The sequence below is a fragment of the Palaemon carinicauda genome, chromosome 14, assembly GCF_036898095.1.
Source record: "Palaemon carinicauda isolate YSFRI2023 chromosome 14, ASM3689809v2, whole genome shotgun sequence".
NCBI classification, from domain to species: Eukaryota; Metazoa; Arthropoda; class Malacostraca; order Decapoda; family Palaemonidae; genus Palaemon; species Palaemon carinicauda.
Window position 1 is genome coordinate 47,054,108 of NC_090738.1, and position 13,884 is coordinate 47,067,991.

At 44.4% G+C, this 13,884-nt stretch overlaps 1 protein-coding gene across 2 annotated transcripts in view; it reads right to left on the minus strand.

Annotated features, from left to right (window-relative positions):
- The window catches only part of LOC137653572 (probable methylthioribulose-1-phosphate dehydratase), a 126,920-nt gene that overhangs the window by 17,843 nt on the left and 95,193 nt on the right, over positions 1 to 13,884 (minus strand). The window lies entirely within an intron of this gene.

Here is a 13,884-nt window from a genome sequence, read left to right on the forward strand (position 1 = left end):
TCTTTAAAAGAAGTTAAGCGCAAAAGGTTCACAATTTTCTCAGACATTAGAAATTCAAGGACACATCCAGGTTCCAAGCTGGCGTCATTACCCCATGCTTCTTGGAAGTCTCGAAAGACTTAAGGTCTTGAAGGACTTTATTGCTCGAGAGGTCTAAGTTCCTGTGTCTGAACACTGCAGCTAACATGCTCCTGTAACCTTAATGGTAGAGGCAGAAAAGTTACATACATTCCTAAGGTGAAGCAGGAAGTCAGCGATTTGAGCTATAGAGGTATAAGACTAGGAAAAGAAGGTGGCTTTGCACCAATCTCGAAATACCTCTCATATAGACTTGTAGAACCCGATTCTAGAGGATCTCCTTTCTCTAGTAATTGCTCTAGCTGCCTCCTTCAAAAAACCCTCGAGCTCTAGAGAGTCTTTGATAGTCTGAAGGCAGTTAGATGAAGCGTGTGGAGGCTTTGATGGAACCTCTTTATTGATAAGATCCAACCGCCTTGGTAGGATTCCTGGAAAGTCCACCATTCACTGAAGTACCTCGGTGAACCATTCTGTTGATGGTCAGAGGGGAGTAACCAACATCAACTTGATCCCTACGTGAGAGGCGAACTTCTGTAGGACTTAGTAAATGATCTTGAATGGGGGAAAAACACATACACCTCCAGGAGAGACTATTCCAGTAAGAACGCATCGACATGGACTGCCTCTGGATCTGGAACTGGAGAGTGGTAAGAAGGAAGCCCCTTCATTATTGAGGTTGCGAACAGTTCTATGGGACGTTCCCATATCCGCCATAGTTTCTCATACACCTCCTGATGAAGAGTCCATTCCGTGGGAATGATTTGGCTTCTCCTGCTTAGGCAGATTGCCAACACGTTCCTTTCTCCCTGAATAAACCTTGTAAGTAAGGTGATGTTTCTTTCCTTCGTCCAAACTAGGAGATCCTTTGCATTCAAGTAAAGGGACTGTGAGAGGGAGAATAAACCTTGTAAGTAAGGTGATGTTTCTTTCCTTCGTCCAAACTAGGGGATCCTTTGCATTTAAGTAAAGGGACTGTGAGGGGGTCCAGCCTTGCTTAGCGATGCTGTGGTGTTGTTTGCGTTCACCTGCACCACTTTGTTTCGAATCAGTCTTTGAAACTTTGCAGGGCCAAAAGAACTGCTAGAATCTCCTTCTGGTTGATATGAAACTTTACGTGGTCTTTGGTCCAAAGGCCCGAGCACTCTAGTGTCTAGTGATGCTCCCCACCCCGCGTCCGAAGCGTCTGAGAACAACACATAGTCCGTGTTCTTGTGGGCAAAAGAGAGACTTTCCTGAAGTCTGAGATTGACATCCCACCATTTCAGGCAAGTCATGATCGTTACTGGAAGGGGAATGGACAGTTCTTCTAAGCTCTTCTCCCTGTCCCAATGGTGGTTGGGGTGAAAATGAAGAGGGCGAAGATTGAGTCTTCCTAGGGAGACAAACTGCTCCAGAGACAAGAGTGTTCCCAGTGGACTCATCCCCATCCTTACAGAGCAACTGCTCCTTTTTGATAAAGATGCATCTTAAAGAAAACTTTCTCGAGTGTTGATGGTGATGGAAAAGCCTGAAAAACTAGACTCCGTATCTCCATCCTCAAATGGAGAATAGTTTGAGATGGGGTCAGTTGAGACTTCTCCTAGTTACTAGGAGACCTAAGTCCTCCGCTAGGGTCAAGTTCCATCTGAGGTCCTTCAGACAGTGAATGAAGTATGACGCCCTGAGTATCCAGTCGTCTAAGTAAAAGGAGGCTCTGACACCTGTCGAGTGCAGGAAGCTTGCCACGTTCCGCATGAGCTTCGTGAACACAAGAGGAGCAGTGCTGAGACCGACGCACAGAACTCGAAATTGGAACACTTCCTTCCCATACACGATCCTTAGATATAGTTGGAAGGTTGGATGGATAGGGATATGGAAGTAAGCATCCTGGAATCAAGTGAGGACATCCAATCGCTTTCCATTACTGCTGAAAGCACAGACTTGGAAGCTTCCAAAGTGAACTTTGTTTTCAGAATAAACACATTGAGCGCGCTCACGTCCAGCACTGGTCTCCAACTTTCTGAGTTCTTTGGAAGTAGGCAGAGGAGGTTGTAAAAGCTTAAGAGACTGAAGGTTTAGAAGACTTCACCACAATTCCCTTCTCTAACAAGAGAGACACTTGTAGGTGCAAAGCTTGTCTCCTTACTTCCTCTCGCTATCGGGAGAGAGAGATCTATCGGCTTTTGGACAAGAGGAGGTTTCTTTACAAAAGGTACAATGTACCCTTCCTTCAACAAGAGGACAGACCATTGGTCTGCTCCTGTTCCTTCCTAAGCCTGCCAGATCTTCAAACTGGTTGGAGGGAAGGCAAAGATTGACTTAGTAAGACTTCTTATAGTCTTCAACCATTCTCTCAGCAAACATAGAAACTCTCTTAGAATACCGAGAGAGTACGAATTAGTTAAAGAAGGAGCTGAGGCAGCCAACCCTAAATGAATTCTGAAGGAGGTGAGCGTGGAGCAGCCGGAACAAAAAGCGAAGGAAAAAACTTCCTTAAAAACAGTCATGATCTTATTAAGATATAAAGACTGTTAAGCAGATCTATGCTCCTCTATTTCAAACAAGATACCCAAAGGTACAGCTGGAAAGGAGAAATAACCTCTTCCTCCTCAGAATAAACTTCATCCGGAAGTCTGTGTCTCTATTTGGTTGAGAGCCATTAAGAAGTCGCGATGGAAAAGCTTGACAACTATCATCAACCTGTCGATGAAGGACAGGTAGAGGTTGAAGGACGACGTCACGTCAGGACTGCATAGACTGACATTGACGTCACGTTGTGACTGCATAGACTGACATCGACGTCACGTCGTGACTGCGGTGTCTTAAGTTCGACGTCATGTCGTGACTGCATCGACTCTGTGACTGCAGTGACTGCAGGTCGAAGTCACTTAGTGACTGCAGTGTCTGACCTCCAACGTCACGTCATGACTGCAGTGTCTGACGTCCAACGTCACGTCGTGACTGCAGTGACTGCAGTGTCTGACGTCCAACGTCACGTCTTGACTGCAGTGACTGCAGCTCGAAGTCACGTCGTGACTGCATTGACTGCAGCTCGACGCTACTGCTTGACTTGTAAAGACCGACGCTCGACTATGACTGCATTAACGTCGATAGTTTCGACTACATGTTCTGCAGTATACAGTGATACCTCGGTAGTCGAACGACTCTTAATTCGAACAAATCGGAGTTCGACCAAAAAATTCGAGTAATTTTTGCTGCGGTGTTCGAACAAAAAATCGGAACTCGAACAGCCGAACGCGTGGCCGAGTGAGATGAGCGGCCATCTCGGCTACTCTCGCTTGGTTGGGTAGCATCATTTCAAGAGAGAGCGTCAGTCCGACAACACGTGTTGAGAATTTATTGTGATTTAGTGCGTTTTATTGTCTTCTTTTGCCGATAATAATGGGCCCCAAGAAAGTTAGTGGTAAGGGGAAGGATAAGAGGAAAACAGTGAGAACAACGATCGAGTTGAAGAAGGAAATTATTGCGAAATACGAGAATGGTGTACGAGTGTCTGATCTAGCCTTACAGTATGGCATGGCGAAGTCGACCATTTCGACCTTTTTGAAAAATAAGGAAGTGATAAAGAAAGCTAATGTTGCACAGGGAGTGATAGTAATTAGTAAGCAAAGGCCACAAGTAATTGAGGAAATGGAAAAGTTGCTCCTTATATTTATTAAAGAAAAGCAGTTGGCCGGGGAAAGTATAAGTGAAGCTTTCATTTGCGAGAAAGCACTTCATATTTATGAAGAATTGGTGAAGAAAAATGCCAGTACTAGTGAAAGTGATTCGTCATTTACTTTTAAAGCAAGCACGGGCTGGTTTGAGAAATTCCGGAACAGAACTGGTATTCACCGTGTGACTAGGCATGGGGAGGCAGCCAGTTCGGATCAGGCGGCAGCTGAAAAATACGTTGGCGAATTCGACCAATACATTAAGAAACAAAATTTGATCCCGCAGCAAGTCTTCAATTGCGATGAGACCGGGTTATTTTGGAAGAAAATGCCGGCCAATACCTACATTACCAAGGAGGAGACGAAGATGCCAGGTCACAAGCCAATGAAAGATAGACTGACGTTGCTGCTGTGCGCCAATGCTAGTGGCGATTGCAAGATTAAACCCTTGTTAGTGTACCACTCGGACAACCCCCGGGTCTTCAAAAGAAACAATATCTTGAAAAGTGCACTATCAGTTATGTGGCGTGCTAACACTAAATCTTGGGTCACAAGACAATTCTTTAGTGAGTGGATCAACAAAGCGTTTGGCCCCCAGGTTAAGGCATACCTGACTGAAAAGAACTTGCCATTGAACTGTCTTCTGGTGATGGACAATGCTCCTGCACACCCTCCAGGTCTAGAGGAAGACTTAAAAGAAGAGTACAGTTTTATCAAGATTAAATTACTGCCTCCCAATACTACTCCCATACTCCAGCCCATGGACCAACAGGTCATTTCAAACTTTAAAAAACTGTATACCAAGGCCCTTTTCCGAAAGTGTTTTGAAGTGACTAGTGATACACAGTTGACCTTAAAGGAATTCTGGAAGGATCACTTCAGCATCCTCAACTGTGTGAACATGATTGTCCAAGCTTGGCGTGGTGTAACCTATAGGACATTGAACTCTGCCTGGCGAAAGCTGTGGCCATCATGTGTAACAGAGAGGGAATTTGAGGGTTTCCAATCAGAGGTGGGTTCAAGCACTGCTACTGTTATTTCAGAGGACACTGTTGTCGTTGATGAAATTGTTGGCATGGGCAGGAGTATGGGGCTTGAGGTCAACAGGGAAGACATTGATGAACTTGTTGATAGCCACTCTACTGAGTTGACCGTTGAAGAATTGTTGCACCTGCAACAACAACAGCAGCAGGATTTGATTGGGGAGCTGGAATCCTCAGAAGATGAGGATGTAAGAGAGGAGGTTCCGAGTTCAGTGATAAATGACGTGTTCGAAGTGGGGAGAGTTGCAGGCTTTTGTGGAAAAATATCACCCAGAAACAGCAGTAGCAAACCGGGCAGTGAACATCTTTAATGATAATGTTATGTCTCACTTTAAAAGAATAGTGTAGAAGAGAAAGAAGCAGCTGACAATTGACATGTTTTTCACAAAAGAAAAGAGAGCTGCTACATCCCAGCCTGATTCCCCTCCAAAGAAGAGAAACAGAAGAGAAAAAATCCCTGAAAGAGATTTGCCCTACCTTTAACTGCAGAGAGAAAAAACCCCTGAAGGAGAACTACCCAGCCACATCATGGAAGGGGACTCTCCTTCTAAGCAGTAACCTCCCCCTTCCATCCTCTCCACATCCATTCCTGTATGCCATCGAACCGCTGCTCAAAGGTACAGTATGTACTGTACAGTAAATGGTTTAAAATTGTTTTATATAGTTTTCCGACCAATTTCGTACACATTTAAATAATTATTGTTGTTTAGGTACACGTTTTATTAATATTTTGGGCATTTTGGAGTGCGTAGGAACGTATAAAAATAAATACCATTATTTCTTATGGGAAAAAAGGTTTCGGTACTCGAACAAATCGGAGGTCGAACACTGATCCCGAACGGATTATTTTCGAGTACCGAGGTATCACTGTATTAAAATTAGGATCGTGCACACGAGGATCAGAACGTGACAAGGCAACGTTCGATCCAAAACGTCAGTAAGGGTAACGGGAGCAGCACTCACTTTACGACTGGAATCTCCAGACGAAATAAAAGAACCGAGACCCTGTACAGGGGTCTCCGGGGCAACAAAACCAGACGTTATAAAGGAACGTTTGGCAGGTGAGCCTTCTTCCGTTGAAAGTAGACGTTCTGGACTGCTCCAATGACTGCAGCAAGGACATACATTTTGTTCTGAAGGAACCAATTTCCTCTTGAGATGTCATGAAACCTGACGCCAGGATTTTAAAATGACGTTGATGTCTTCGGAGGGTGAGGAGAACTTAGTCTCACCTCTCTCAAGCTAAGGGCGAACATTACGAGAAACGTCAACCGCAACTCGTGAGGGAACGTCTGTTCGTTGTTTAAAACCTATTGTTCCCTTTGGTCTTTTGACATTCCTTCTCCCAGGGGTTGGGGAACTTGAAAGAGGTGTAGGACTGGGTGAACGACAAGTACTTACAGACGAACCCTCCGCAACACTGAACATATTTTTCGCACTTTTTTCACTGACACTCGCATTTTTTAATAATTTCACATTAGACATGTATAAAGCTGATTTCTATCTGTAGCAAGCAATTCTCCCTTAAATCACAAGGTTAGAATTGCGAAATATGTCGTATAATGTAAGCTTATTAGTACATAATGTATCACACACGCAAAAATTAATAAACATATACATATAAGAAAAGTGAAAAATATAGAGTTAAAAATTATCAGTAACTTGGGAGGAGACTAAAAAACTAGATCGCTAAGGACTACGTTTTCTCTCTTTCTCTCACTGTACAGTGACTTGGGATGAGAACAAAAAACTAAAACGCGAAGGACACACACACACACACACACTCTCTCTCTCACACACACACACACACACACACACTCACTCTCTCTCTCTCTCTCTCTCTCTCTCTCTCTCTCTCTCTCTCTCTCTCTCTCTCTCTCTCTCTCTCTTTTTTTTCACGAGTATTGGCTCACTCACTCTTCGTCAATAAAAGGTTATTTGACTAAAGAAAAATACTAAAAGGACTAAGAAATTGCAAAATAACATGTTCCTTTTAATTAATATTTAAAAAACTTCCGTTTGTAAGAAGAATGAACTAAACGTCAAAATCGAATAACTCTCTCTGCAAAGTGAAACCGTGAATCTCTTTTTCTCTATCGTAACGATAGAACACAAACTACGTAGCATAAACAAACTAAACGCTAGTTCATCTTTGAAAACAAAACGAAGACTATTCAAAGAATAAATTTTAAAAAACAAAAAATCACTTAAAATATTTTCTAAAAATATTTATCCCATCGATCTATAAAAATATAAAATTTATCTCGGTATTTAGTACAATTGGAGAGAGGAGGATCGAAGAGGCCTAATAAAGGCGGGTGAGATATAAAAATATAGAGGTATATCTATAAATATTTACAAGAATTTATAAAGTGATAAAATAAGTACTAAAAACTAAAAGCCTTCAACACACTTCTCATACACTGAGGGAAGGGTCGGCCATATTCTCTCTCTCTAACGTGGAAAATCCAGAGAGAGATAAAAAAGGTAAGGGTAAAAATTTTTCTCTCCTTTCAAAAAGAGTTTCTCTTGAAGATCTTATTGTTTGAGAATAACTAACACAGTGAAAGCCAAAACCATAAAGAAGTACTTCACCAATAGCTGAAAAACTTGAGGTTTAGCGCGAGCAAGGAATCAATGTTTATTGCGAGAGCGACAGAGAAGAACTGGAAATTTTGGGAATAGTATTAGCATCATGCCGAGTGGTGGCGCTAGTGTACACCCAGCAACCTAACACGGTGATCGCCCGCGAGTTTTGAATCTGTCGGACCGTCAGAGACGTTAGCTATATATATATATCCACCGGCTAAGTTAAATATTTAAAAACAGCCAGTTAACAGAAAATGGAGTGGAGTGTAGCACGTCTGCTCTCTAAAAAGGACAAATCAAAAGTGATTGAGCTAGTGCATGTAAGGGCAGTAGCAGGAGTGTTCTCCTGCTAACCGCATCCCCCCCCCTACACGAAGGTTGGCTCTCACCTTGCTCAAGTTTTTATAGCCTGAGCACCAGCTGGTACTAGATCCATCTTTTAGTAAAGAAGGTTAGGTAGACAAAAATTGAGATGGATTGGCAGTGTGAAGAGAGATAGGAGAGAGTTGGGATTGAGCGAGGTAGACGCACTGGACCGAAGGAAATGGAAGAATGTGTTGAAGAACCATTACAGCGAAGTAAAGAACTAGGGTTTGTATTTTGTGTCGAAACAAACATAAAATATGAAAAAATGTTATTTTTATTAATAAAATAAATTTTTGAATATACTTACCCGGTGATCATATAAGCTGCAACTCTGTTGCTCGACAGAAAAACCTACGGTCAAAATACGCCAGCGATCGCTATGCAGGTGGGGGTGTACATCAACAGCGCCATCTGTCGAGCAGGTACTTAGTACTCCAAGTAAACAAAGAACCAATTTTCTCCTCGGTCCACTGGGTCTCTATTGGGGAGGAAGGGAGGGTCCTTTAATATATGATCACCGGGTAAGTATATTCAAAAATTTATTTTATTAATAAAAATAACATTTTTCAATATTAAACTTAGCCGGTGATCATATAAGCTGATTCACACCCAGGGGGGTGGGTAGAGACCAGCATTACATGTTTACATTATTATGAGCTAAGTATTTTGCATTTCATTTTAGCAGTTATTCAAAATAACAAACATAAAATAAATAAGTACCTGGTAAGGAAGTCGACTTCAACAATCACTCTGCCTTTTTAAGTACGTCTTCCTTACGGAGCCTCGCGATCCTCTTAGGATGCTGAGCGACCCCTAGGATCTGAAGTATCAAGGGTTGCAACCCATACAACAGGACCTCATCAAAACCTCTAATCTAGGCGCTTCTCAAGAAATGACTTTGACCACCCGCCAAATCAAGTAGGATGCGAAAGGCTTCTTAGCCTTCCGGACAACCCAAAAACAATAATAAAACATTTCAAGAGAAAGATTAAAAAGGTTATGGAATTAGGGAATTGTAGTGGTTGAGCCCTCACCCACTACTGCACTCGTTGCTACGAATGGTCCCAGAGTGTAGCAGTTCTCGTAAAGAGACTGGACATTCTTAAGATAAAAAGACGCGAACACTGATTTGCTTTTCCAATAGGTTGCGTCGATTATACTTTGCAGAGATCTATTTTGTTTAAAGGCCACGGAAGTTGCGACAGCTCTAACTTCGTGTGTCCTTACCTTCAGCAAAGCTTGGTCTTCCTCATTCAGATGGGAATGAGCTTCTCGTATTAACAGTCTGATAAAATAGGATAAAGCATTCTTTGACATAGGCAAAGATGGATTCTTAACTGAACACCATAAAGCTTCAGACGGGCATCGTAAAGATTTTTAAATAGAACTTAAGAGCTCTTACAGGACATAAGACTCTTTCTAGTTCATTTCCAGCCATACGATAAGTTTGGAATATCGAACGATATTGGTCAAGGCCGAGAAGGCAGCTCGTGTTTGGCTAGAAAACCAAGTTGTAGAACATGTAGCCGTTTCGGATGAGAATCCGATGTTCTTGCTGAAGGCATGAATCTCACTGACTCTTTTAGCTGTGGCTAAGCATATCAGGAAAAGAGTCTTTAAGGTGAGATCTTTCAGGGAGGCTGATTGTAGCGGTTCGAACCTGTCTGACATAAGGAATCTTAGTACCACGTCTAAATTCCAACCAGGTGTAACCAAACGACGCTCCTTCGTGGTCTCAAAAGACTTAAGGAGGTCCTGTAGATCTTTATTGTTGGAAAGATCTAAGCCTCTGTGACGGAAGACTGATGCCAACATGCTTCTGTAACCCTTGATAGTGGGAGCTGAAAGAGATCGTTCTTTCCTCAGATATAAGAGAAAGTCAGCTATTTGAGTTACAGAGGTACTGGTCGAGGATACGGATACTGACTTGCACCAGTTTCGGAAGATTTCCCACTTCGATTGGTAGACTCTAAGGGTGGATGTTCTCCTTGCTCTAGCAATCGCTCTGGCTGCCTCCTTCGAAAAGCCTCTAGCTCTCGAGAGTCTTTCGATAGTCTGAAGGCAGTCAGACGAAGAGCGTGGAGGCCTTGGTGTACCTTCTTTACGCGTGGCTGACGTAGAAGGTCCACCCTTAGGGGAAGTGTTCTGGGAACGTCTACTAGCCATCGAAGTACCTCGGTGAGCCATTCTCTCGCGGGCCAGAGGGAAGCAACTAGCGTCAACCTTGTCCCTTCGTGAGAGGCGAACTTCAGCAGTACCTTGTTGACAATCTTGAACGGAGGGAATGCATATAGATCTAGATGTGACCAATCTAGTAGAAAGGCATCTATATGAACTGCTGCTGGGTCCGGGATTGGTGAGCAAAATATTGGGAGCCTCTTGGTCATCGAGGTTGCGAAGAGATCTATGGTTGGCTGGCCCCAGGTGGCCCAAAGTCTCTTGCATACATCCTTGTGGAGGGTCCATTCTGTTGGAATTATTTGTCCCTTCCGACTGAGACAATCTGCCATGACATTCAAGTTGCCATGGATGAACCTCGTTACTAGTGATATGTCTAGACCTTTTGACCAGGTGAGGAGGTCCCTTGCGATCTCGTACAATGTCAGAGAGTAGGTCCCTCCTTGCTTGGAGATGTACGCCAAAGCCGTGGTGTTGTCCGAGTTCACCTCCACCACTTTGCCTTGAAGGAGAGACCTGAAGCTTTTCCAGGTCAGACGTACTGCCAGTAGCTCCTTGCAGTTGAAATGCATTGTCCTTTGACTCGAGTTCCATAATCCCGAGCATTCCCTACCGTCTAATGTCGCACCCCAGCCTACGTCCGATGCGTCCGAGAAGAGAACGTGGTTGGGAGTCTGAACAGTCAGGGGAAGACCCTCTCTAAGGTTGATATAGTCCTTTCACCAAGTCAGACAAGACTTTATCTTTCCGGACACCGGGATCGAGACCGCTTCTAGCGTCTTGTCCTTTTTCCAGTGAAAAGCTAGAAGGTATAGAAGAGGACGGAGGTGTAGTCTTCCTAGTGACACAAATTGATCCACGGATGACAGTGTCCCTACCAGACTCATCCACAGCCTGACTGGGCAGCGTTCCTTCTTCAGCATCTTCTGGATGGATAGCAGGGCTGGGGGCTGATCATCTTGTTCAGCAACGTCCTCATCAGAGGGTTCCTCATCCGAAACTGATGAGGAAACGGCAACGGAGTGGGCAACGTCTGACTCGCTGAATCCGGTCGCACTGTTGGATGCGTGACGGAGCCGGACGCAATATCATGGCACTGCTGCACAGTCTGTGAACTGTCAACAACCATGGGTGCGCGAGGAAGTACAGCGTCAACCCGAAACTGTCTAGACTGTCTGGGTTGTGCAGTCAACACCCTACCGGGTTGCTGAGGTTGACGCACTGCGTCACAACAAGTCACCTCTGCTGGTTGTTGAACGTCCTGAACGTCAACAACCACCTCCGAGCGTCGCTTAACGTCAACGTGCGACTGGCAACCCACACTGGGTCGCATCGGTGGAGGAACCACCTCAACTGGCAGACGCGAGTTGGTTACCTCAGCGTCAACAGGGCGCACAACCGACCGGTTGGAAGGTTGTTGGCCAGAAGGAGGAACCACCTCAACTGGCAGACGCGAGTAGGTTACCTCAGCGTCAACAGGGCGCACAACCAACCGGTTGGAAGGTTGTTGGCCAGAAGGTTCTTCTCCGCATTTAAGTCCTCTATCAAGGACGCAAGCTTGGACTGCATGTCTTGCAGCAAAGCCCATTTAGGGTCTACGGGAGCAGGTGTGGCAACAGACGGGGTTAGCGACTGAGACGGAACCATTTACCATCCCTGAAAGCCTTGTTATGTGTGACATAATATTACAGCAAAACTTCAAAGGCTCGACAAAAGTTGAGAAGTTGACCTGTAAACAACTTGGAGCGTCTCCTGGCTAGGCGCCAGGGCGAGTCTACCAGAATTGAGAAGTCTATCTGGGCAGAGGCATGAACTCCCAAGCCGAGAACTTCTCTCGTGTCCTATCAGACTCTCGCTCTATAAGCCAGTTTAAAAGAAGGGAAATCAAAGGCTGTATCGCTAAAACTCCTCCTGGTGCAAAAACCAGTCGCCTAGCCAACGTAACGCTCTCTAGGAGAGCGAGAGAGCACTAGCTTAAAAACAACGGCTTCGAAGTAGCTAGGCCTAGTGTAAGTTCTGACGTTTAGGCGAACGAGGAGCAGCAGTTACAAGATCCGGACGAAGATCCTTAAAAAATCATCATGATTTAATTAAAGTCCATAAAAGCTAGCTTATCTCAGTGAGTCTCTCACTGGTGCATTAGTAGCAGACCAGAAGGCAACGTCATGTAACTGCTTGACAGTCTGTGAACTGTCAACAACTGAACTGTCAACCACAACAGGTGCGTGAGGACATACAGCACTGGTGCATTAGTAGCAGACCAGAAGGCAACGTCATGTAACTGCTTGACAGTCTGTGAACTGTCAACAACTGAACTGTCAACCACAACAGGTGCGTGAGGACATACAGTGTTCACTCGAGACTGCTTTGACTGTCTATACTGAGCAGTCAAAACAACTCTAGAATGCGGAGGTTGACGCACCGCGTCAAAACAAAACAACTTAGACTGTTGTTGTACCTCGCGAACGTCAACGGAAGGTTCCGTGCGTTACTGAACGTCAACATGCGGCTGGCAGGGTACACTGGAACGCATGGGTGGCGGGACTCTCTCAGCTGGAGTGCGGCAGAAGGTCGCCTCAGCGTCCACAGGACGCACAACCGTGTTGGTTGTAGGCTAGAGGTTGGTGCAGTGTCAACCTTCTCCGCACGAAAGTCCCGCATCAATGACGTTAACTGAGACTGCATGGTCTGCAGCAAAGACCACTTAGGGTCTACAGGAGCAGGTGCGGCAACAGACGGTGTGACTGCCTGATGCGGTACCGCTTTGCCTCTCTTAGGAGGTGAGCAGTCGTCGGAAGACTGCAGCGAGTCCGAACTGACCCAGTGGCTACAACTGGGACGTTGGACTTGCGCGGAAGGGACCGACTTGCGCTTAATAAGCTGCGAGACCTTGGTCCATGGTTTATTACGAGAAACCTCTTCCGCAGACGAGAAATAAATGGGCTCTCTCGTCTTTGTGTGGGTGGGGCGATCTTGGGTAGATACGCCCGAAACCACGGAGGGAAACGTCTGTTCGTTGATCAAGGCCTGACGAACCCATAAGTCGTTCGACATTACTTCTCCCCTGGGCTTGGGAGCTTGCAAGAGGTCCTGGACTAGGTGAACGACAGGCACGAACAGACGAACCCTCGGACGCAACACTGTAACACTTTGCGCATATCACTTTATCACTTCGATTTTCTGTTTTGCACTTATTTCACTGAAATCGAAACTTTTACTGATTTCTACCTGAAACACGCAATTCTACCCTTCATTAAAAGGTAGTAATTGCGAAATCAGTCGTATAATGCAGCTCATTAATACTAGCAAAAAACAGAAAACATATATAAAGATAAAAAATTCAGTGGCTGGGAAAGACTAAACACTAGTTCAAATAAACTACGTTTACAATCTCTCACCGCACATAGCCTGGGGACAAGAATAAAACCCTAGAAACGTTTTACCTTCTTCCCCGTACAGCGACTAGGGAGGAGAGTAACACGAGAACAACGTTACCCGCTTGAACGGAACGTTTTCTCTCCTCTCTCTCCCTCCGTCTCTATCTCTCTCTCTCTTTCTCTCTTGATTTCGCACCTAAGAGAAGAGCCCAATTATATATCGTCAAAAAAACATGTTATTTGACTAAAGGAAAAAACTGAAAGGTTTTCCAAATAAAAAGTTCCTTTAATTTAGAATTTAAAACATTTAAGCTAAGAAAGAGTGAACGAAACGTCAGAATCGATTTACTCTTACTGCAAAGTGAAACCGTGATACACTCTCTCTCTATCGTAACGATAGAGCGCATGTTGAACGTCCTGAACGTCAACAACTGCGTAGTCTAAAAAACTAAACGTTAGTTCATCTTTGAAAACAGTACGAAGACTATCAAAGAAATTCTTTCATAAAACATTAAATTTAAAAAGTTTTAAATTCTTTAAAGGCTAAATACGATATAACGGGCTCAACGTTGATTAACTTCGGTTCCAAGTTAGGACCGC